Here is a 26,628-nt window from a genome sequence, read left to right as displayed (position 1 = left end):
TTCTTTGAGAAAAAATGTTTTTTGCAGAAAAAAAAACTTGTGTGTAATGAAGTTACTATTGGTGCATATCACCGGCCTCTCTCCCTGAAACTCTCTACCTGGGGGGTAATTCAGACCTAATCGTAGCAGTAAATTTGTTAGCAGTTGAGCAAAACCATGGGGGTAATTCCAAGTTGATCGCAGCAGGAATTTTTTTAGCAGTTGGGCAAAACCATGTGCACTGCAGGGGAGGCAGATATAACATGTGCAGAGAGAGTTAGATTTGGGTGTGGTGTGTTCAATCTGCAATCTAAATTGCAGTGTAAAAATAAAGCAGCCAGTATTTACCCTGCACAGAAACAAAATAACCCACCCAAATCTATCTCTCTCTGCACATGTTACATCTGCCCCCCTGCAGTACAAATAACAGGAAATAGCGCACAATCCTATTCCAATAAGCATATGTCAATACGCCGTCCTCAATCCCTCAAAAGATGAATGCTTGATTTTTCTTCTACATTTCTTTGTTCGCATATCCAACATCTGTCAGTATGGAGTTCCCCAGAAACAAGTAAATGAGATAGAAAATATAGTGTAATATGTTTAACACATAGGAACACACTCAAATAGTGCAACTAAGTAACGTTTCTGTTGAACCCAAAACGAACAGGTGCTGCGTAGCAAAACTCACACTGCAACCAGGTGTTATAAGCTCATCAAGGTATCTTTTACTCCATCACCACCTGGAATGGATACAAGAAACATCCAGGATACACACATACCGTACTAACATGAAAGTGTGTGGTTCAAATCATGTAGCGGTTTCTTTTATTCTTTATTAACTCCTTATTCCCAAAGATTTGAGGGCAAGTAGGCTAAAAAAAATAAGATTTTAAACCTACCGGTAAATCTTTTTCTCGTAGTCTGTAGAGGATGCTGGAGACTCCGTAAGGACCATGGGGATAGACGGGCTCCGCAGGAGACATGGGCACTTTAAGAAAGACTTTAGGATTTGGGTGTGCACTGGCTCCTCCCTCTATGCCCCTCCTCCAGACCTCAGTTAGAGAAACTGTGCCCAGAGGAGACGGACAGTACAAGAAAAGGATTTTTGTTAAACCAAGGGCAAGATTCATACCAGCCCACACCAATCACACCGTATAACTTGTGATAAACTAACCAGTTAACAGTATGAAATTCAACATAGCTTCAGTCGGAAACTGAAAGCAACCATAACATAACCCTTATGTAAGCAAAACTATATACAAGTCTTGCAGAAGTAGTCCGCACTTGGGACAGGCGCCCAGCATCCTCTACGGACTACGAGAAAAAGATTTACCGGTAGGTTTAAAATCTTATTTTCTCTTACGTCCTAGAGGATGCTGGGGACTCCGTAAGGACCATGGGGATTATACCAAAGCTCCCAAACAGGCGGGAGAGTGCGGATGACTCTGCAGCACCGATTGAGCAAACAGGAGGTCCTCCTCAGCCAGGGTATCAAATTTGTAGAATTTCGCAAACGTGTTTGCCCCTGACCAAGTAGCCGCTCGGCACAGCTGTAGTGCCGAGACCCCTCGGGCAGCCGCCCAAGAAGAGCCCACTTTCCTAGTGGAATGGGCCTTGACTGATTTAGGTAACGGCAATCTAGCTGTCGTATGCGCCTGCTGAATCGTGGTACAGATCCAGCGAGCAATAGTCTGCTTTGACGCAGGAGCGCCAACCTTGTTGGCTGCATACAGGATAAACAGCGCTTCAGTTTTCCTGACTTTGGCCGTCCTGGCCACGTAAATTTTCAAAGCCCTGACTACATCCAGATACTCGGAATCCTCCAAGTCTCGTGTAGCCACCGGCACCACAATAGGTTGGTTCATATGAAAGGATGACACCACCTTAGGCAAGAATTGAGGACGGGTCCGCAATTCCGCCCTATCCATATGGAAAACTAGATAGGGGCTTTTGTGAGACAAAGCCGCCAATTCTGACACTCGCCTAGCCGAAGCTAAGGCCAACAACATGACCACCTTCCAAGTGAGATATTTTAACTCTACTGTCTGAAGTGGTTCAAACCAGTGTGACTTAAGGAAACTCAAAACCATGTTAAGGTCCCAAGGCGCCACCGGAGGTACAAAAGGAGGCTGAATATGAAGCACTCCCTTTACAAAAGTTTGTATTTCTGGAAGTGAAGCCAATTCTTTTTGAAAGAAAATGGACAATGCCGAAAATCTGAACCTTAATGGAGCCTAATTTTAGGCCCAAATTCACTCCAGTTTGTAGAAAGTGAAGGAAACGGCCCAGATGGAATTCTTCCGTAGGAGCATTCCTGGCCTCACACCAAGCAACATATTTACGCCATATACGGTGATAATGTTTAGCTGTCACATCCTTCCTAGCCTTTATCAGAGTAGGAATGACCTCATCCTAAATGCCCTTTTCCGCTAGGATCCGGTGTTCAACCGCCATGCCATCAAACGCAGCCGCGGTAAGTCTTGGAACAGACAGGGCCCCTGTTGCAACAGGTCCTGTCTTAGAGGAAGAGGCCACGGATCTTCTGTGAGCATCTCCTGCAATTCCGGGTACCAGTCCCTTCGTGGCCAATCTGGAACAATGAGAATTGTCCGAACTCCTCCTTTTCTTATTATTCTCAACACCTTTGGGATGAGAGGAAGAGGAGGAAAAACATATACTGAGTGGAACACCCACGGTGTCACTAGTGCGTCACCGCTACCGCCTGAGGGTCTCTTGACCTGGCGCAATACCTTTGCAGTTTTTTGTTTAGGCGGGATGCCATCCTGTCTATCTGGGGCAGGCCCCACTGGCTTGCAATCTGTGTGAAGACTTGCTGATGAAGTCCCCACTCTCCCGGATGCAGGTCGTGCCTGCTGAGGAAGTCTGCTTCCCAGTTGTCCACTCCCGGAATGAACACTGCTGATAGGGCGCTTACATGGTTTTCCGCCCAGCGTAGAATCTTTGTGGCTTCTGCCATTGCCACTCTGCTCTTTGTGCCGCCCTGGCGGTTTACATGAGCTACTGTGGTGATGTTGTCTGACTGGATCAGAGCTGGTAAGTCGCGAAGCAAAGTCTCCGCTTGACGAAGGGCGTTGAATATGGCCCTTAGCTCCAGGCCTTGATGTGAAGACAAGTCTCCTGACTTGACCAAAGACCCTGGAAATTTCTTCCTTGTGTGACTGCACCCCAACCTCAGAGGCTCGCGTCCGAGGTCACCAGGACCCAGTCCTGAATGCCGAATCTGCGGCCCTCTAGAAGATGAGCACTCTGCAGCCACCACAGGAGAGACACCCTGGCCCTGGGGGACAGGTTGATCAACCGATACATTTGTAGATGCGACCCGGACCATTTGTCCAGTAGGTCCCATTGGAAGGTCCGTGCATGGAACCTGCCGAATGGAATGGCCTCGTAAGATGCCACCATCTTTCCCAGGACTCGTGTGCAGTGATGCACTGACACCTGTTTTGGTTTCAATAGGTTCCTGACCAAAGTCACGAGTTCTTGAGCCTTTTCTATCGGCAGATACACCCTTTTCTGGTCCGTATCCAGAATCATGCCCAAGAAGGGTAGACGAGTCGTAGGAACCAGCTGCGACTTCGGGATATTGAGAATCCAGCCGTGTTGCTGTAACACCTTCAGTGAAAGTGACATGCTGTTCAGTAATTGTTCTCTTGATCTCGCTTTTATGAGGAGATCGTCCAAGTACGGGATAATTGTGACACCTTGCTTGCGCAGGAGCACCATCTTTTCGGCCATTACCTTGGTGAAAATTCTCGGGGCCGTGGAAAGCCCAAACGGCAGCGTCTGAAATTGGTAATGACAATCCTGTACCGCAAATCTCAGGTACGCCTGTTGAGGTGGATATATGGGAACATGAAGGTATGCATCCTTTATGTCCAGAGATACCATAAACCCCCCCCCCCCCTTCCAGGCTGGCGATGACTGCCCTGAGCGATTCCATCTTGAATTTGAACCTTTTCAAGTATAGGTTCAGGGATTTTAAATTTAAAATAGGTCTGACTGAACCGTCCGGTTTCAGGACCACAAACAGGGTTGAGTAATATCCCCTGCCCTGTTGAAGCGGGGGAACCTTGACCACCACCTGTTGAATATACAATTTGTCGATTGCATTTAACACTATCTCCCGTTCTTGAGGAGACGTTGGCAGAGCCGATTTGAAAAACCTCTTCGAATTCCAGTTTGTAACCTAGGGAAACAATTTCTATTGCCCAGGGATCCACCTGTGAGTGGGCCCAGATGTGGCTGAAAATTCGAAGACGTGCCCCCCCTGGGGCGGACTCCCTTAGCGGAGCCCCAGCGTCATGCAGTGGATTTTGCAGAGGCCGGGGAGGACTTCTGTTCCTGGGAACTAGCTGTGTTGTGCAGCTTTTTCCCTCTGCCCTTACCTCTGGTAAGAAAGGACGATCCACGGCCTTTGTTTCTATTTGATCGAAAGGACTGCATTTGATAATGCGGTGCTTTTTTAGGTTGTGAGGGAATATAAGGCAAAAATTAGATTTGCCTGCCGTAGCAGTGGAGACCAGGTCCGAGAGACCTTCCCCAAACAATTCCTCACCCTTGTAAGGTAAAACCTCCATATGCCTTTTTGAGTCGGCATCACCTGTCCATTGTCCAAAGGACTCTTCTAGCCGAGATCGACATAGCGTTGATTCTCGAACCCAATAGACCAATGTCTCTTTGTGCATCTCTCATATATAAGACAGCATCTTTTATATGTCCTAGGGTCAATAGGATGGTATCCTTATCCAGGGTATCAAATTCCGCTGATAAGGTATCTGTCCATGCTGCTACAGCACTACACACCCATGCCGACGCAATAGCCGGTCTGAGTAAGGTACCTGAATGTGTATAAATGGACTTCAGGGTAACCTCCTGCTTGCGATCAGCTGGATCCCTGAGGGTAGCCGTATCTTGGGAAGGCAGCGCTACCTTTTTGGATAAGCGTGTCAAAGCTTTGTCCACCCTAGGGGATGATTCCCACCGTATCCTGTCCGTTGGCGGGAAAGGATACGCCATAAGAATCCTTTTGGGAATCTGCAGTTTCTTGTCTGGAGATTCCCAAGCTTTTCACATAACTCGTTCAGCTCATGTGAGGGGGGAAAATTTATCTCAGTTTTTTTTCCCTTATACATGTGTACCCGCGTGTCAGGGTATGATATGTGATATGCAAAACATCTTGATTGCAATAATCATATATCGAATACATTTAGCCACCTTTGGCTGTAATTTTGCATCATCATAATCGACACTGGAGTCAGAATTCGTGTCGGTATCCGTGTCAACTATTTGGGATAGTGGGCGCTTTTGGGACTCCGAAGGTCCCTGCGACATAGGTACAGGCATGGGTTGACTCCCTGACTGTTCCCTAGCTTCAGCTTTATCCAATCTTTTGTGCAATAAATTTACATTCCACATATCCATCCAGTCAGGTGTCGGCGCTGTCGACGGCGACACCACATTCATTTGCTCCTCCTCCTCCCTCGAAAAGCCTTCTACCTCAGACATGTCGACACACACGTACCGACACACCACACACTCAGCGAACCCTCTTATCTGAGGACAGTACCCCCACAAGGCCCTTAGGAGAGACAGAGAGAGAGTATGCCAGCACACACCCAGCGCTATAATAACCCAGGACAAAAACACAATATTTATGTTTACCCAGATAGCGCTTTTATTCTCAATTCGCCAATTATGTGCCCCCCCCCCCCTCTACTTTAAAACCCTCTTGTCACTGCAGGGCCGGCTCTAGGCATGTTCGAATAGAGCGGCCGCACAGGGCGCCACCCTTAATGGGCGCCGCGCGCTGGCGCCGCCATATTCGATGCTGGAGCCGGCCCTGTGTGTGCAGCATTGGCCCGTGTGCACTGTGCGCTATGCGCGCTGCGCGGCGCCGGTGTCTGACGTCAGACGCCGGCGCCATAGTGCACACAAGTGGCCACCCGGACCCAGGCTCACTCTGACTCGCCGGCCGCCCGCCCGCCCGCCAGCACTCCCGCCCGCTCGCCAGCACACTCGGACAGGCGGACAGCAGCAGTACTCCTCCCCAGCAGCGCCGCAGGTATTGGGGGGATCCGCACTGTGGGGGCATTTCTGGCTATGGGGGGGGCATTTCTGGCACTGTGGGGGGCATTGCATATCTGGCTCTGTGGGGGCATATCTGGTTCTGTGGGAGCATATCTGGCACTGTGGGTGGCATATCTGGCACTGTGGGGGGCATTTCTGGCACTGTGCGGGCATATCTGGCACTGTGGGGGCATATCTGGCTCTGTGGGTGGCATATCTGGCACTGTGGGGGGCATTTCTGGCACTGTGGGGGCATATCTGGCACTGTGGGGGCATATCTGGTTCTGTGGGGGCATATCTGGCACTGTGGGTGGCATATCTGGCACTGTGGGTGGCATATCTGGCACTGTGGGGGGCATTTCTGGCACTGTGGGGGCATATCTGGCACTGTGGGTGGCATATCTGGCACTGTGGGGGGCATATCTGGCACTGTGGGGGCATTTCTGGCACTGTGGGGGCATATCTGGCACTGTGGGGGTATTTATCTGGCACTGTGGGGGCATTTATCTGGCACTGTGGGGGCATTTATCTGGCTCTGTGGGGGCATTTATCTGGCTCTGTGGGGGCATATCTGGCTCTGTGGGGGCATTTATGTATCAGGCACTGTGGGGGCATTTATGTATCTGGCACCGTGGGGGCATTTATGTATCTGGCACCGTGGGGGCATTTATGTATCTGGCACCGTGGGGGCATTTATGTATCTGGCACCGTGGGGGCATTTATGTATCTGGCACCGTGGGGGCAATTATGTATCTGGCACCGTGGGGGCATTTATGTATCTGGCACTGTGGGGGCATTTCTTGCACTGTGGGGGCATTTCTTGCACTGTGGGGGCATATCTTGCACTGTGAGGGCATTAATGTATCTGGCACTGTGGGGGCATATCTGCGCTGTGGGGGCATTTATCCATCTGGAACTGTGTGGCCATTTATGTAGCTGGCACTGATGGGGGGCATGTCACGTGTAGCTGCCACTGCTGGGGGGCATGTCATGTGTAGCTGGCACTGCTGGGGGGCATATCATGTAGTGTTCCCGCTAGGCGTCTGTGGCTGGGCAGTGTGTCTCAGTGCTCTACCTGGCGCAATGTGTCTAACGTGCTCTTATAGGAGGTTCTACCTGGTGCAATGTGTATTAGCTGCACTACTGTGTGGTGTAATGTGAATTGCCACTATAATGTGGCTACGCACCTTCCCCACGAAGTAACTCCCCTAAATTTTTGCTGCGCGCCTTCGGCGCGCACTGTCCATGCTTTAGCGTGTGGAAATGGGTACAACAAGCATTACAATATGTACATCATTTTGCCCACCTAACTTAAAAATGTGCCCTCCCTGTGATCAGCAACCTGCCCTAAAAAGTGAACACTATCATGTGTAGCTGGCACTGCTGGGAGTCATGTCACGTGTAGCTGGCACTGCCGGAGGGCATGTCATGTGTAGCTGGCACTGCTGGGGGGCGAGACCACGCCCACTTTTTCAGGAGGCCACACCCACTTTTTCAGGAGCGCGCGCCTTCGGCGCGCGCATGGGGGAGGGGGGGGGGGGGCACTTTTAAATTTTCTCGCTCAGGGTGCTAGTAGGCCTGGAGCCGGCCCTGGTCACTGTGATCTAAGCAGGGGAGAGTCCGGGGAGCTTCCTCTCAGCGGTGCTGCGGAGAAAAAATGGTGCTGGTGAGTGCTGAGGGAGAAGCCCCGCCCCCTCAGCGGCGGGCTTCTGTCCCGCTCTAAAATACAAAACTTTGGCGGGGGCTCGTAGGTATATACAGTGGCCGGCTGTATATACCCATCTTTTGCCAGGAGAGGTTTATTTGCTGCCCAGGGTGCCCCCCCCGCGCCCTGCACCCTTACAGTGACACAGTATGTGAGGTGAATGGGAGCAATGGCGCACAGCTGCAGTGCTGTGCGTTACCTCAGTGAAGAACATTGAAGTCTTCTGCCTCCTCTGTTGTCTTCTAACTTCTCATACTCACGTGGCTTCTACCTTCGGCTCTCTGACGGACGGCGAGGATGAGACCTGCGTACCGATCCCTCTGGAGCTAATGGTGTCCAGTAGCCTAAGAAGCAGAGCCTTTCAACTCACAGAAGTAGGTCTGCTTCTCTCCCCTCAGTCCCTCGATGCCGGGAGTCTGTTGCCAGCAGGCTCCCTGAAAATAAAAAACCTAACAAAATACTTTCTGTCAGAAACTCAGGAGAGCCTCTGAAAAGCACCCAGTCTCCTCTGGGCACAGTAATCAACTGAGGTCTGGAGGAGGGGCATAGAGGGAGGAGCCAGTGCACACCCAAATCCTTAAGTCTTTCTTAAAGTGTCCATGTCTCCTGCGGAGCCCGTCTATCCCCATGGTCCTTATGGAGACCCCAGCATCCTCTAGGACGTGAGAGAAAAGGGAAGAACAAGGATATATAGTGTAGTAGGTTCTTTAAACAGAAACACACCCCTAAATGGAGAAACCAGTAATTTGGATAATCCCAAAAATAGGTACAGCGTACCGAAACTCACACTGCAACCAGTGCCTTAGGTTCATAAAGATATCTTTTAACGCTGTCACCATGTGAATGGACCAAGATATCACCATCATAAATGTACCATACTCACATATCAATGTGTAGTTACAGTCATGTAGCAGTTACTTTGGTCCTAGTTATACCCCTTTCACACTGCTAATGCCGGATCCCACCCAGGAATTGGAAACTGGTCCTTCTCAGGTGGGATCAGGCATTGACAGCTGCTGCAGGCTTCCCCGACCCAGCAATATGCCGGGCGGGTTGCCATAGCAGCGGGGGATGGAGCCAGCGGTAGGGTTGGAGGCGGTGCTGGGAGATGAGATAATCTCCGCGCTGTCTCTCCCTGCTGTAGTAAACGGGTCCCGGGACGCATCGACCCGGGAGCCCGTTTACACAGCCACTGGCCCGGTGTTCAACCCGGGTATAACACTGCTTTATTCCCGTGTTTAATTTCCGGGTCAGGCGACCTGCGATTTCGGCTATGCCCCTTTCACACCGCACGCTGACCCGTGTCGACCCGGCAATATGCCTGGTCGATACTGGGTTATTTGTGCGGTGTGAAAGGGATGTTACTCTCTGCTTCCAAGAGTTTGAAAAAAGTTGATTTTTTATATTTAGGAGTATACAAAAGGGGACATGAACCCACTTACTCCTAATATTAACCAGCCTGCCCTAAATCTTATGTTGGTTATAGTTTCTTGTGTATTAACCCTGTCCCAAATCTTGTCTTGAAACCTGAGGATACCTTGGGCCTAATTCAGACTGGATCACTGCAGCGATCACAGTCTGAAGCCCTTTGGGGAGTGCACACGCGCACCCCGGGAGGCCCAGTGATATTCTAAAAGCATCTCAGGGCTGCGATTGCATCTGCCTGATTGACAGAGGCGGTCTTGGGGCAGAGGGGGCGTGCCAACAGCATTAGAATGCTGTTGGTGGGGCGCGGTCTGGACAAGTCAGGAGTGTCTGGACCGTTGCGGGCCGCGGCGGCTGTGTGACTTCACATGCAGCCGCTGCGACCCGGGACACGGCGGGTAGCCACCTAGACTGCGCAGGTAGGGAGCTACTCGATGGGTGCAAAAGCATCGCCGCTGTGAGATACTTTTGCACCCGTGCGGGGGGGAGGGGGGGCAGGGCCAGCTAGCCCTGTGCTGGGCGTTCCACCACATGTCTGAGTTTAGCACATCTACTATCAGATCTGAATCACCCCCCTTGTCTGTTAGTTTACGCCAAGTTTCCTGACTTTTATCCTGTCATTACATGCAGTATCCAGAGCTTCCCCTATGAAGAGCTACCTGCAAAATACCCCCAAGCAGTGTGTTTAGAGCCTCAGCCTGTAGTTTCAGCTGCTTCCATAGCAGCACCTGGAGCTTACCCTCTGAACAGCTACCTGCAAATCCTACCTGCAGTGTTTTCACAAGCTCCAGGTTTTCTATCTATAAGTGAGCTGCTCCAAAAATACAGCGTCTGGTCTCTGGGGGTCATTCCGAGTTGATCGCTCGCTAGCAGTTTTTAGCAGTCGTGCAAACGCTATGCCGCCGCCCACTGGGAGTGTATTTTAGCTTAGCCAAAGTGCGAACGTTTTTTTATCGCAGAGCGCCTGCAAAAAATTATTGTGTAGTTTCAGAGTAGCTCAAAACCTACTCAGCGCTTGCGATCACTTCAGACTATTCAGTTCCGGATTTGACGTCACACACCCGCCCAGCCACGCCTGCGTTTTCCCTGGCACGCCTGCGTTTTTCTGAACACTCCCTGAAAACGGTCAGTTGCCACCCAGAAACGCCCACTAAATGTCAATCACTCTGCGGCAACCAGTGCGACTGAAATGCATTGCTAGACCCTGTGCAAAACTGCATCGTTCGTTGTGCCCGTACATCGCGCGTGCGTATTGCACCGCATACGCATGCGCAGAACTGACGTTTTTTAGCCTGATCGCTGCACTGTGAACAAATGTAGCTAGCAATCAACTTGGAATGACCACCTCTAAGTATAAACGCTGTCCCTCCAGTCTTGTCTAGTTTTGGCCTGCATGTGTTTGTCCATAGTATTACTTCCAGTCCTTCAGTTATTGCTCATCAGCTTCCAGAAGTAGTCCCTGGATTTGTGTTATTGCCCTTGTCAGTGCTACCTTATCCAGTCCTGGTTCTGTTGTGTGTGCATACTTCTGTTATTCTCCAGTATCTGCCAGTCCAGTTTTGTCTAGTCCTTGTCCAGTGTGTGACCATTTGTCTAGCCTCATCCCACTCCGTGTAAGGTGGGTGCCTACTGTAGCATATTTTCCTTGCCCAGTCTCCAATAGTTTCCTTGTCCATATTAAGACCTGGGGGCATCTGAGTACTGGGTGGACCTAATGCACATGGGAAAGGCGGCTGCTAAAGGCAAAGCTTTAGCACGCAGGAGACTAGAGGATTGCTGGGCTTCCATAACTGTAAGATCTTGTTCTTACCTTCATACAGAATTATAAATTGCACACTCACTTACACCTCGGAATGTAGCTTGGACCGCACAGGCTCGTAGAGTCACCAAGAGACAGAGAATACGCTAGAATTACTTATCTTTTAATTCAAACTAAATAATCCAAGGTAAGATTATAACAAAAATATGATTATAAAACTATAACCAGAAATACAGTACATAAATCTCAGAGAAATAAACAGGATATAATAATTCAGAAGCCTAAATTTCCACACAAAATATAGGATTCTGATGTGGAGACTGCACAATTGAGCTTATTGATTCATTTCCAGCATAGCTGAATCCCCATAGAGAATGAATACTGACCCTTGAGGGAGAGTAGCAAGTGGATGGATTTTAACATTTTTGTTTGCCATAATAGAATAGGTATAGTAGCATATTAAAGAAGCAAATGAAGATAAATCAATCTGAGTCTATGGTATGCTAAGCCATGCCATACATGGTAGGATATAGGAAAGGTATATGTGGACACATCTGTAAGTAAATTCTTTAGCATGAGACTTTTCCCTGGAGACTTTCTGAGAGTATATATGGGCCTTACTGAATTATCTGCGGCACTTAAAGTTCCAGGGTTAAGTGCTTGTGGCTATTCAGTTAGGCTGGCTTTATTTAACCATACCTCCCTACTGTCCCGATTTTGGTGGGACCATCCTGCTTTTTAGGCACTGTCCCACCATTCCACCCGCGGGCTCCAGTGGCCTGCAGGGGGATAAGGTTGGGAGGCATCCACTCACCTGCCACTCTGCTTAGCAGAGCAAGCGATGAATAGATGCCGTAAAGAGATGCTGGGCATGTCCCCAGCATGACAAAACTGGCGGATGTGACTCACAGGTACGAGTACAAGACCACACACCTTACAGCGAGGACATGCCCTCTTTTTTAGGGTCGTGCAAAAGGTTCCAATTCTAACTTTACACAATTTTGGAACGCAGATTTCTGTTTGCACACTCCTGAGACAGAAATCCACAGTAAGGCTTTCATGGCTCACTGTAGCTGTTAGCGAACGGCTAACCCATAGCTCAAAATCTATGGGTTACCGTGCAATAAAATAGGGCGCTAATAGAATAGCTCTTGATGTTAAAACCCAGGAGCTGCATGTACTGTAGTCCACTTCTAAAGGAGCCCATTTACACCTCAATAAATATCCCACATTTTTGCTTGTGAACGAGCAGCAACCGTGCAGCTACGATCAATTATTCAGATATGTGGGGGAACGTCCAGCACAGGGCTAGTCCGCCCCGCATGTCTGGCTCTGCCTTGCTGCGATGCTTTTGTACTTGACGAGTAGCTCCCTACCAGCGCAGCTCCTGCGCTCTGAGAGGGAGCTACTCGTCGCTGTCCGGGTCGCAGCGGCTGCATGCCCCTAAAACGGCGGACTAACGCTGACGGCCAGCCCCCTCCTGCCTCTGCCTGTCAATCAGGCAGAGGCGATCGCAGGGCTGAGATGGCCGTCGGCTGTCTGGCATGCGCCGGTGCAGTTCAGACATGATTAGCTGCTGTGCGACAACGCACAGCAGCGATCAGGTCTGAATTAGGCCCATTATGCAGTGTAAAAGCACCCTGTTGAAATTACCCGGAGGGAGTAACCCAGCATTTCAACCCGGGTAGCAAGCAGGATTGAACACTCAGCTCCGCAGTGCAGTGTAAACGGTTAAGCCAGGCCAATGCAACCCAAGACCCATTCACTGCATAGAAAAGAGAAGTGACTGCATTTTGAGATCATATTGCCGGATCAGGCCACCTGTCTGAAAGTTGTCTCACGTCGCACCCGAAAAGGTCTGTGCACAAATCCCGGGTGCAACTCAGCAATGTAGTATAAAAAGTCTATGATATTTTACCACTAAACTGACGACTAAAAATAGGATTTTAATTACCTGCCGGTAAATCCTTTTCTCGTAGTCTGTAGAGGATGCTGGGGTCCACATTAGTACCATGGGGTATAGACGGGTCCACTAGGAGCCACTGGCACTTTAAGAGTTTGAGAGTGTGGGCTGGCTCCTCCCTCAATTCCGCTCCTACCAGACTCAGCCTAGAAACTGTGCCCGAGGAGACGGACATCTTCAAGAGAAGAATTATACACAGATAGTGGCGAGATTCACACCAGCTCACACACAAGACAACCCAAGCTAACTAGCTTGAAACCTCAGCAACGGCTGAACAGGAGTACTTACCAAGTAACAAGTACTGAACTAAATAACCACTGCAGGATAACGAAGCGCTGGGTGGACGCCCAGCATCCTCTAGGGACTACGAGAAAAGGATTTACCGGTAGGTAATTAAAATCCTATTTTCTCTTACGTCCTAGAGGATGCTGGGGTCCACAGTAGTACCATGGGGATGTACCAAAGCTCCCAGAACAGGAGGGAGAGCGCGGAGGCTCCTGCAGAACCAACTGACCAAACTTAAGGTCCTCAGAGGCCAAAGTATCGAACGTGTAGAACTTTGCGAACGTGTTCGACCCTGACCAAGTAGCTGCACGGCAGAGTTGTAATGCCGAGACACCCCGGGCAGCTGCCCAGGAAGAACCCACCTTACGAGTAGAGTGGGTCTTAACAGACATAGGACACCGCAAGCCTGCCATTGTTACGTTCCCTGTACTTGGTACTCCAGAGACTGGGCAGATGAGCCCCAAGTACAGGAACGTGATGCTGCGGTAGGAACAGGAGTTCAGCAGCAACCCCTACAGAACCCTGACTCCGTTGTCTCACCTACGTGGCCAGTCTACGCCTGCGAGACTATGTTTGCTTGGGCCCACGGCAGCCGCGTTTGAAGGGCGGATTAGGTCTGCCCAACTCCGATGCCCCGGTCTTAGTTTGAGACAAGGCGTAAACCGAGACATGGCGAGAACAAGGGGAACCTCTAACTAAATGGAAACACAGGAGGTAGGGGAAGGCTACTGAAAACTACCAGTAAGGTATGTGCGGTATGGCCGCCAAAACAAACAGTAACAAATGCGTGTGCGGCAAGGCCGCCAAGACAAACAGTAACAAAGGTGACGCTGTCCGGACGCCAAACACGACATCTGTTGTATCTCGTCGAAAGCAAACACAAATAAAGAATATAAAACTTCAGCCAAACAGTGCGGCAAAGCCGCTACTCACAACACCGGTAAAGGTGCACGCTGAAGGAACAGGACCCTAAGGCTGAAGGTTCAGGATCACTGGACCAGAAGGCTGGAACAGATTCCCAGGACCAAGCTCCAGAAACCGTGACACAGGACTCAGGAACAGACTGGCTGCAATCTGGAATACTCCGGACATTGGATACAAACTCCACAGGAACATACAGGTATGTTAACAGAACGTCTATCACCAGCTCAGAACTGCAGAGCTAGATGGGTAATAAGGGAACACGCCCCAATCAGGATGGCTGGAGGCCAGGCACACTGTAATGGCCAAATATCTGCAGGTGAGAGTAACACAGACAAGAGCCAGATTGCAGTACAGAGACTCACCACATAATGATCAAATATCAGACAGGTGAGGCTTAACACACAGAAACAGGCTGCAATTACACAGACTCACCACCGGCGGCCAACAAGAGTCTTCTAAACCCATACAATGGAAATCCTGGCCTGCAACAGAACTATAACATAAAATACATGAACAGAAAGTGAACAGGAATGAACCACTGCTTGTGGTTCATAACAGCCGTAGAATACGCATGCTGGATAGTGAACCTGATCCAGCGAGAGATCGTCTGCTTAGAAGCAGAACACCCAATTTTCTTGGGATCATACAGGACAAATAGAGAGTCCGATTTTCTGTGACGAGTAGTTCTCCTCACATAGATTTTTAGAGCCCTTACAACATCTAAGGACTTTGATGAAATTGAGGAGTCAGTCGCAACTGGCACCACAATAGGTTGGTTGATATTAAATGCCGACACAACCTTTGGAAGAAACTGCTGACGTGTCCGAAGCTCAGCTCTATCCTCATTCAAGATCAAGTATGGGCTTTTACATGACAAAGCCCCCAACTCCGACACACGTCTAGCAGAAGCTAAGGCCAATAAAGTGACCGCCTTCCACATAAGAAACTTGACCTTAACCTCCTGTAGAGGTTCAAACCAGTCCGACTGGAGGAACTGCAACACCACGTTAAGATCCCAGGGCGCCGTAGGTGGCACAAAGGGAGGTTGGATGTGCAGAACTCCCTTCAAAGAAGTCTGAACCTCAGGGAGGGAAGCCAACTGTTTCTGGAAGAAAATTGATAGGGCCGAAATCTGGATCTATATGGATCCCAACCTCAGGCCCATATCCACACCCGCTTGCAGGAAGAGGAGAAACCGTCCCAGTAGAAACTCCACCGCAGGAAATTGCTTGGACTCCAAGACACCTATTTTTTCCAAATACGATGGTAATGTTTAGACGTTACTCCTTTCCTAGCCTGTATCAGGGTAGGAATAACGTTGTTCGGAATGCCCTTCCAAGCGAGTATCTGGCGTTCAACCTCCATGCCTTCAAACGTAGCCGTGGTAAGTCTTGATAGGCGAACGGCCCCTGCTGCAGTAGGTCCTCCCGAAGAGGAAGAGGCCTCGGCTCTTCTAGCAGTAGATCCAGAAGATCTGCGTACCAAACCCTTCTTGGACAGTTTGGAGCAATGAGGATTGCCTGAACTCCTGTTCTTGTTACCTCTGACATTGCAGCTCTGCTCTTCGTTCCGCCTTGTCGGTTTATGTAAACCACTGTCATTATGTTGTCCGAATGTACTTGAATGGCCCGATTTCTCAGAAGATGTGCCGCTTGGAGAAGACCGTTGTAGACGACTCTAAGTTCCAGAATGTTTATCGGCAGGCCAGCTTCCAAACTTGACCACCTTCCTTGGAAGGTTCCCCCTTGAGTGACTGCGCCCCAGCCCCGGAGACTTGCATCCGTGGTTAGAAAGATCCAGTCCTGAATCCCAAACCTGCGGCCCTCCAGAAGGTGAGGTAATTGTAGCCACCAGAGGAGTGAAATCCTGGCCTATGGCGACAGACATATTCTCTGGTGCATGTGAAGATGGGATCCCGACCACTTGTCCAGGAGATCCAGTTGGAAGGACCGAGCGTAAAACCTCCCATACTGCATGGCCTCGGAAGAGGGCACCATCTTACCCAGAAGGCGAATGCACTGATGAACCGACACCCGGGCTGGCTTCAGGACATCCTGGACCATTGTTTGTATCACCAACGCTTTTTCCTCTGGAAGAAACACCCTCTGCACCTCCGTGTCGAGGATCATTCCCATAAAGGACAACCTCCTGGTTGGTTCCAAATGAGATTTTGGGATATTCAGGATCCAACCCTGTTCCTTGAGAAGCTGGGTCGTGAGAGCTATTAACTGAAACAGCTTCTCCTCGGACGATGCCTTTATCAGCAGATCGTCCAGATACGGAATTATGTTCACCTCCTGCCTGCGGAGGAGAACCATCATTTCCGCCATCACCTTGGGGAAAACCCTTGGTGCTGTGGAGAGGCCGAATGGTAGGGCCTGGAACTGAAAATGACAGTCCAACAGAGCGAATCGGAGATAAGCCTGATGCAGCGGCAAAATCGGAATGTGGAGGTACGCATCCTTGATATCCAGGGATACCAGGAATTCCCCCTCTTCCAGACCTGATATCACTGCCCTTAGAGACTCCATTTTGAACTTTAACTCCCTCAATAAAGGGGTTTAGAGATTATAAGTTCAGAATGGGCCTGACCGAACCAAACGGTTTCGGTACCACGAAAAGGTTCGAATAGTAACCTGTGTTCTGCATTTAAGGAGGGACTGGCACAATGACCCGTGCCTCCCCCAACTTCTGTATAGTTCTCTGCAGGGTAGCCCTGTCTGCCGGCAAAGCTGGCAAGCCCGATGTGAAGAACCGATGAGGAGGGAGATCTTGAAATTCCAGCCGGTACCACTGGGACACACTATCTAGAACCCAGGGGTCCAGGCCGGACGACACCCAGACGTGACTGAAATGTCTGAGTCTCGCCCCCACCGGCCCTACTTCCAGGCTTCGCTGTCCACCGTCATGCGGAGGACCTTGGCGCACCTGAAGCAGGCTTCTGTTATTGGGAACCTGCCGCAACAAGTTTCTTGGATTTTGGTCGGCCTCCTCTAATGAAGGTGTTGGCCGGTTTGTTCTTTCTTGGTTTAGAAACCCGAAAGGACTGAGATGCAGGTGAAGAAAACGAGTTTTATGGTAAGAACTTACCCTTGTTAAAACTCTTTCTGCAAGGTACACTTGGCTCTGTTAGGGTCTCCTGCTCTGTGCTGCCACGTCGTCATGGCAACCGGGAGACAAGTGCTAGCGGAGTAACCTGAGCGTAGCTGATACTCCGGTTCGGGTCTTTTGCTGTGCAGTGGTTACAGGCTCTGTGCACGGCAGGGGATCCGGTGCTGGTTTTTGTGCTCACAGTCTGTGAGGTCTGAGTGGGGCGTGGACAGCACCTGCTATATAAACCCTCTTCTCAGGTTAGGCAGATGCTGCTAAATCTTTGTTGGTTAGTCAGTTCCTGAAAGCTAGCTAGTACTGTGTAAACTTTGTATTTGTTTGTTGCTTACTGCAAATAGGCCTTGGGATTTGGTATTACACTCTGCCAATCCAGACCTAGCAGTAAGACTGGAGTCAGTCGTTTAACCTGCTGGGGTTCTTTTGCTACTCTGTGAACCTAGCAAGTTTGCGGCTGTATTCTCAGACTTGCCTGCCAAAATCCTTTCTCACTGTGCAAGGTGTTCAGGTGTCAGTTTAGTGGCAGTACGCTGAACCAGTGCACTGCAAGTGAGGACTAGGATTGTGGAGACTCTCCTTGTGTCTATTATTCCATCTCTGACCAAGGAGTTTACTGCCACACCCGTTGGTAACCCTTTAGGGTTTTGCTGTTGCCCTTAGCAACAGCATTTCGGGTTCTCTACGTATTAAATCACAACATCTCGCTTCTTTCCATCTGAGGATTCCTAATACTAGGGAGACACCCAGTTTCTTAGCCTTTGGGCTTCTCTGTTCACTTTGTGTTTATTTTGTTACCCTATCACCTTCTATGTATGTAATGTCATATTCCCCAGTCTGTCTGTGAGTTAATTTGTTTTGCATCCCTCTCCGTTCAGACACCAGTACATTCCTGCTGGCACTGGTGTGCATAACAGGCTCCACAAGTCTGGACAATGGGGTGTAGAGTAGGATCTTGATCCGAGGCACCAACAGGCTCAAAGCTTTGACTGTTCCCAGAATGCACAGCGCCGCCTCCTATATCACCCCGCCTCCCGGCACAGGAGCTCAGTTTAGTTAACCAGCCCAATGCAGTAGCAGGAAAAGAGACGACAACGGTTAGTTGCCACATACACCACACTCTCACGACAAGAGAAGTGTCAGCGGCTAATGCCATATCAACCCAAAGAAGCTAAGTGCGTCAGGGTGGGCGCCTTGTGGAGCCCAGTGTACCTCGCAGAAAGAGTTTTAACAAGGGTAAGTTCTTACCATAAAACTCGTTTTCTGCTGCGGGGTACACTGGGCTCCACAAGTCTGGACAATGGGGATGTCCTAAAGCAGTTACTTATGGGAGGGGACGCACTGTAGCGGGCACAAGAACCCGGCGTCCAAAGGAAGCATCCTGGGAAGCGGCAGTATCGAAGGCATAGAACCTTATGAACGTGTTCCCGGAGGACCACGTAGCCGCCTTGCACAATTGATCAAGGGTCGCACCACGTTGGGCCACCCAAGAAGGTCCAACAGACCGAGTAGAATGGGCCGTAATGTGAACAGGAGCTGACAGACCAGCCTTCACATAAGCATGCGCAATCACCATTCTTATCCACCTGGCCAGGGTCTGCTTGTGAGCAGGCCAGCCACGTTTGTGAAATCCAAACAAAACAAAGAGAGAATCAGACTTTCGAATAGAAGCAGTTCTCTTCACATAGATACGGAGAGCCCGTACCACATACAAAGACCGCTCTTTGGGAGACAAATCAGGAGAGACAAAAGCTGGAACCACAATCTCCTGATTAAGGTGGAACGAAGAAACCACCTTAGGTAAATATCCGGGACGAGTTCTAAGAACCGCCCGGTCACGGTGAAAAATCAGATATGGGGAACTACAAGACAAGGCACCCAAATCCGACACTCTTCTAGCAGAGGCAATAGCCAGCAAGAACACCACCTTAAGGGAAAGCCACTTAAGGTCAGCTGAACCAAGAGGTTCAAATGGAGGCTCCTGCAACGCCTCCAAAACCACCGACAAGTCCCAAGGAGCCACAGGCGGGACATAGGGAGGTTGGATACGCAACACACCCTGAGTGAAAGTATGAACATCTGGTAAAGTCGCAATTTTTCTCTGAAACCACACCGACAAGGCAGAAATATGAACCTTGAGGGAGGCCAGACGCAGGCCTAAGTCTAGGCACTGCTGTAGAAAAGCCAAAAGTTTGGCTGTACTAAACTTGGAAGCGTCATAATGGTTAGATGCGCACCAAAGTAGGAATGCCAGACCTGATGGTAAATCCGAGCAGAGGCCGGTTTCCGGGCCCGCAACATAGTTTTAATGACCTCTTCAGAAAAACCCTTAGCTCTTAAGACGGAAGCTTCAAGAGCCACACCGTCAAATACAGCCGGGCTAGGTCCTGGTAGACACAGGGGCCCTGAACGAGGAGGTCTGGGCGTTGTGGAAGTAGAAGTGGACGCTCTGACGATAGGCCTTGCAGGTCTGAGAACCAGTGCCGTCTGGGCCACGCCAGAGATATGAGAAGCAGATTTCCTTTTTCTTGCTTGAACTTCCAAATTACCCTGGGCAGGAGTGACACCGGAGGGAACACGTATGGCAGCCGAAACCTCCACGGCACTGCCAGCACATCCACGAATGCTGCTTGATGATCCCTTGTCCTTGCTCCGAAGACCGGAACCTTGTGATTGTGTCGAGACGCCATCAGATCCACATCTGGAAGACCCCACCATTCCACGAGGAGTTGAAACACTTCTGGATGGAGGCCCCACTCGCTGGCATGCACGTCCTGACGACTGAGAAAGTCCGATTCTCAATTCAGGACTCCCGGAATGAATATTGCCGATAGATGGCGTTCTGCCCAACGTAGAATCCGTGAGGCTTCCTTCATTGCCAAACGGCTTCGAGCGCCGCCTTGATGATTTATGTAAGCCACTGTGGTGGCGTTGTCTGACTGTACTTGAAAAGGACGGTTCTGAATCAAATGCTGGGCTAGGTTCAACGCATTGAAGACCTCCCGCAATTCCAGAATGTTGATCGAGAGGAGAGATTCCTCCTTGGTCCACCGACCCTGCAAGGAGTGCTCCTCCAGCACCGCGCCCCAACCTCTTAGACTGGTATCTGTCGTCAACAGGACTCAGTTGGATATCCAGAAGGGACGGCCTCTGCACAACTGTCGGTCCTGGAGCTACCAGAGCAGCGACAGACGGACCTCCAGAGTCAAAGAGATCATTTGAGACCTGATCCGGTGAGGCAGGCCGTCCCACTTGGCTAGAATCAGCTTCTGGAGGGGGCGAGAATGGAATTGAGCATACTCCACCAGGTCGAATGCTGACACCATGAGGTCCAGCACCTGCATCGCCGAATGTATCGACACTTGTGGATGAGAAAGGAAGCAACGAATCCTGTCCTGAAGTTTCAGGACTTTCTCCTGAGACAAGAACAACCTCTGGTTGTGAGTGTCCAACAGCGCTCCCAGATGCACCATGCTCTGAGCAGGGACCAGGGAGGATTTCTTCCAGTTGATGAGCCACCCGTGGGCTTGTAGAAACCGGGCCGTCATATCCAGATGATGCAGGAGAAAATCTGGGGAATTTGCCAGGATTAACAAGTCGTCCAGATACGGCAGTATTCTGACCCCTTGACGGTGGAGTACCACCGTCATCACCGCCATAACTTTATTGAAGACTCGCGGAGCCGTTGTTAAACCAAAAGGTAACGCCCGAAACTGGTAATGGAGGTTGCCAATCACGAACCTCAGGTATTGTTGATGTGACACTGCTATAGGAATATGCAGGTAAGCATCCTGTATGTCCAGGGAGACCACGTAGTCCCTAGGTTCCAAGGCCAGAACTATAGAGCGAAGGGTTTCCATACGGAACTTGGAAACCTTCACAAACTTGTTCAGTGCCTTGAGGTTGAGAACGGGCCGAGAGGACCCATTCGGTTTCGGGACTAGAAACAGCGGAGAATAGTACCCCCGGTCCCTCTGAGCAAGAGGCACCTGTACTACGACACCTGTATCCTGGAGGGTCTGTACCACTGAATGCAGAGTGTTTGCCTTTGTCTGGTCCGACGGGACGTCTGTCTGGCAAAATCGATGAGGGGGTCGCTTTTTGAAGGCTATGGCGTAACCTCGAGTGACGACTTCCCGTACCCAGGCATCTGAAGTGGTCTTTAACCATTCCTGGGTATACCCTAGAAGCCGGTCCCCCACCCTGGGATCCCCCAGGGGGAGGCCCGCCCGTCATGCGGCAGGCTTATCGGTCTTGGCTGCTGGCTGACGGGCAGCCCAGGCTCTTTTGGGCTTCGGCTTACCAGGTTTGGAAGTGTGGGCCTGCTTATGGTACGCCTGACCTTTTGCTTTACATGAAGGACGAAAGGACGTGCCTTGGGCCTTCGACACAGAAGGAGCTGTATTAGGCAGACAGGCAGTTTTGGCAGTAGCCAAGTCAGCCACTATCTTATTTAAGTCCTCCCCAAACAGAATATCCCCCTTGAAAGGGAGTACCTCCAGGGTTTTTCTAGAGTCCAGATCCACAGACCAGGATCTCAGCCAAAATATCCTGCGAGCCAGGACTGACGTAGTAGAGGCCTTGGCTGCTAGGATACCGGCATCAGAAGCCGCCTCTTTAATATAGCGAGAAGCTGTGACAATATATGATAAGCATTGTCTAGCATGGTCAGAGGAGATTTCAGCTTCTAACTCCAAAGCCCATGCTTCCATAGCCTCTGCCGCCCATGTAGCTGCAATAGTGGGCCTTTGTGCAGCACCCGTGAGGGTGTAAATCGCTTTTAGACAACCCTCGACACGTTTATCCGTAGGCTCTTTTAGAGACGTGACGGTAGTGACAGGTAGAGCTGAGGAAACCACCATCCTAGCCACATGTGAGTCTACTGGAGGAGGCGTTTCCCAATTCTTAGACAGCTCTGGCGCGAGGGGATAGCGAGCCAGCATCTTCTTTTGAGGCACAAACTTCGTACCCGGGCTTTGCCAGGGTTCCTGACGTATATCCACTAGGTGGTCAGAGTGAGGTAAAACTTGTTTAATCACCTTCTGATGCTTGAACCTATCTGGTTTCTTAGGAGGAACCGATGGCTCGGGATAATCCGTAAACCAAGCCCCCTCAGGTTATAGAATATAGGGATAGCAAGTTGAGTGAAAGACACAAGATGGACACCACTCAGCTATCAATGCACACACAAATAGTCACAGTTTGTACAATGCAGAGGTTATTACAGACAATAATACTGCACTGGACTAGCTTACACAGCTATATAGTCAATAGATATAACACTACACAGTAAGAAACAGGATGTGTATCACAGGGTAATTGTACTATAAACCCCTGACTAAATGCACTCTTTCTTACTAACACTGACTAAAAAGGCAGGTAGAATACTTAAGTGTCATGTAAAGGCACAGTGCTGACAACCAGGCGGCTTTACATAGGAGGATTTGCCCAAGCAGTCCCAGGAACAGTGAGCTGAGGAGTAATGGCGCCGCAGACACTGACAGGGAGTGAGGAAAAGACAGAGATGCAGCACCAGGGCGGGAACACTTGCTGGAAATGGCGCCCTGGGGCTGGGGGAGGGGCTTCAGGTCTAAGCCTTATCCTCCTTGCTGGCAAAACCACCGGGTACTGTGGGCGATATTAAAATCGGTTTTAAGAGAAAACCTGACCTGCGCCCATGCCCTGGTGATCTAGTGGGATCGCCTGTATCCACAGTGTCCACCGCCAGCGCGCGCAGCCCGCCTCCCACTGACCGCGCCGGATCGCGATAAAGACCCACTTACCACCTCCCGAAGCGCGGGGAATGTTCGATCCCCTCAGGAGCTCAGTGTCCTATCAGCAGAGATAGTGGCTCAGACCCCGCAGGGCGGACACTACTCCCCCCCTTAGTCCCTTGAAGCGGGGAGGCTGTTGCCAGCAGCCTCCCTGGAAAATAATAAACTCTAAAAAATAACTTTACTAGAGAAACTCTGGAGAGCTCCCCTAGCAGTGACCAGCTCCTCTGGGCACATTTTCTAAACTGAGTCTGGTAGGAGGGGCATAGAGGGAGGAGACAGCACACACTCTCAAACTCTTAAAGAGCCAGTGGCTCCTAGTGGACCCGTCTATACCCCATGGTACTAATGTGGACCCCAGCATCCTCTAGGACGTAAGAGAAAGCTACTTAAACATTATCAAAGCTTATTACTGCACATATGGTAATTATACCCCTTTTACACTCGCAGGCTCTGGTCATTCCCGGGAATGTGTCCCGGTATATTTCCCGGGAATGACCCTTTTACACTAGCGGCCCGACCCGGCATATTGCCGGGTCGGTGATGTCACTACTGACTCTACCGGAGGCGGTGATTGGAGAAAATCTTCTCCAAGCACCGCCTCCTCCTATGCAGAGAACGGGTGCCGAGTCGCCTTGACCCGGTATACCCGTTCACACTGCACAGCTTCCCGGGACGGTCCCGGATTCAACCCAGGTCGAGAACTGGGTTGAAATGCTGGGATGCTTGTCCCGGGAAATTGTCCCTGTACCCTTTCACACTGTCAAAAATCCCAGGATGATGCGCGTTCACGTGCAAAATCCCGGGATAAAATTGTCAGTGTAAAAGGAAAGGGGTATAAGTTATACGCCTTTCACACCAGAAATGCAGGGGCAAAACCCGGGAATTCTGCCATGGGATCATGCAGGGACATTCCCGGGTTGGGCCCGTTTATACCAGCATTTGGAGCCGGGACATCCCGGGTCGGCACCTTTCATACTGAACCCGGGATGGCCCTGCATTTTCTGAGAATGGGCGTCTCAGAAGAAAACACAAGACCAGGAAGTGCCCAGAATAGCCAATCAGCATCAGCAGAGGCAACCCGGGAAGGTGTAACATGCCCCTGCACCATTCACACTGTCCAGGTTCCAGGGAAGATCCCGGGACCAACCCTGGTCGATTGCAGGGTTGAAATGCGTGGACAGAAATCCCGGGATTATGTCCCTGTACCCTTTCACACTGAGAAATTTCCCGGGTTGATGCACGTTCATGTGTTTTAACTAGAGATGAGCGGGTTCGGTTTCTTTGAATCCGAACCCGCACGAACTTCACTTTTTTTTTCACGGGTCCGAGCGACTCGGATCTTCCCGCCTTGCTCGGTTAACCCGAGCGCGCCCGAACGTCATCATGACGCTGTCGGATTCTCGCGAGACTCGGATTCTATATAAGGAGCCGCGCGTCGCCGCCATTTTCACACGTGCATTGAGATTGATAGGGAGAGGACGTGGCTGGCGTCCTCTCCATTTAGATTAGATTTAGAAGAGAGAGATTGCTGTGATACTGTAGATTAGAAGAGAGTGCAGAGTGCAGACAGAGTTTAGTGACTGACGACCACAGTGACCAGTGACCACCAGAGACAGTGCAGTTGTTTGTTTTATTTAATATATCCGTTCTCTGCCTGAAAAAAACGATACACAGTCACACAGTGACTCAGTCTGTGTGCACTGCTCAGCCCAGTGTGCTGCACATCAATGTATTGTATATAAAGCTTATAATTGTGGGGGAGACTGGGGAGCACTGCAGGTTGTTATAGCAGGAGCCAGGAGTACATGATAAATAATATTATATTAAAATTAAACAGTGCACACTTTTGCTGCAGGAGTGCCACTGCCAGTGTGACTAGTGGTGACCAGTGCCTGACCACCAGTATATTAGTAGTATTGTATACTATCTCTTTATCAACCAGTCTATATTAGCAGCAGACACAGTACAGTGCGGTAGTTCACGGCTGTGGCTACCTCTGTGTCGGCACTCGGCAGGCAGTCCGTCCATCCATAATTGTATTATAATATATACCACCTAACCGTGGTTTTTTTTTCGTTCTTTATACCGTCGTCATACTAGTTGTTACGAGTATACTACTATCTCTTTATCAACCAGTGTACAGTGCGGTAGTTCACGGCTGTGGCTACCTCTGTGTCGGAACTCGGCAGGCAGTCCGTCCATCCATAATTGTATTATAATATATACCACCTAACCGTGGTTTTTTTTTCGTTCTTTATACCGTCGTCATACTAGTTGTTACGAGTATACTACTATCTCTTTATCAACCAGTGTACAGTGCGGTAGTTCACGGCTGTGGCTACCTCTGTGTCGGCACTCGGCAGGCAGTCCGTCCAACCATAATTGTATTATATACCACCTAACCGTGGTTTTTTTTCCATTCTTTATACCGTCGTCATACTAGTTGTTACGAGTATACTACTATCTCTTTATCAACCAGTGTACAGTGCGGTAGTTCACGGCTGTGGCTACCTCTGTGTCGGCACTCGGCAGGCAGTCCGTCCAACCATAATTGTATTATATACCACCTAACCGTGGTTTTTTTTTCATTCTTTATACCGTCGTCATACTAGTTGTTACGAGTATACTACTATCTCTTTATCAACCAGTGTACAGTGCGGTAGTTCACGGCTGTGGCTACCTCTGTGTCGGCACTCGGCAGCCCGTCCATAATTGTATATACCAGTGACCTAACCGTGGTTTTTTTTTCTTTCTTTATACATACATACTAGTTACGAGTATACTATCTCTTTATCAACCAGTCTATATATTAGCAGCAGACACAGTACAGTGCGGTAGTTCACGGCTGTGGCTACCTCTGTGTCGGCACTCGGCAGCCCGTCCATAATTGTATATACCACCTAACCGTGGTTTTTTTTTCTTTCTTTATACATACATACTAGTTACGAGTATACTATCTCTTTATCAACCAGTCTATATATTAGCAGCAGACACAGTACAGTGCGGTAGTTCACGGCTGTGGCTACCTCTGTGTCGGCACTCGGCAGCCCGTCCATAATTGTATATACCAGTGACCTAACCGTGGTTTTTTTTTCTTTCTTTATACATACATACTAGTTACGAGTATACTATCTCTTTATCAACCAGTCTATATATTAGCAGCAGACACAGTACAGTGCGGTAGTTCACGGCTGTGGCTACCTCTGTGTCGGCACTCGGCAGCCCGTCCATAATTGTATATACCACCTAACCGTGGTTTTTTTTTCTTTCTTTATACATACATACTAGTTACGAGTATACTATCTCTTTATCAACCAGTCTATATATTAGCAGCAGACACAGTACAGTGCGGTAGTTCACGGCTGTGGCTACCTCTGTGTCGGCACTCGGCAGCCCGTCCATAATTGTATATACCAGTGACCTAACCGTGGTTTTTTTTTCTTTCTTTATACATACATACTAGTTACGAGTATACTATCTCTTTATCAACCAGTCTATATATTAGCAGCAGACACAGTACAGTGCGGTAGTTCACGGCTGTGGCTACCTCTGTGTCGGCACTCGGCAGCCCGTCCATAATTGTATATACCACCTAACCGTGGTTTTTTTTTCTTTC

This window comes from Pseudophryne corroboree, chromosome 4 (genome assembly GCF_028390025.1).
Source record: "Pseudophryne corroboree isolate aPseCor3 chromosome 4, aPseCor3.hap2, whole genome shotgun sequence".
NCBI classification, from domain to species: domain Eukaryota; kingdom Metazoa; phylum Chordata; class Amphibia; order Anura; family Myobatrachidae; genus Pseudophryne; species Pseudophryne corroboree.
The sequence above is the reverse complement of the archived record's forward strand: the minus strand, read 5'-3'. Positions refer to the sequence as shown.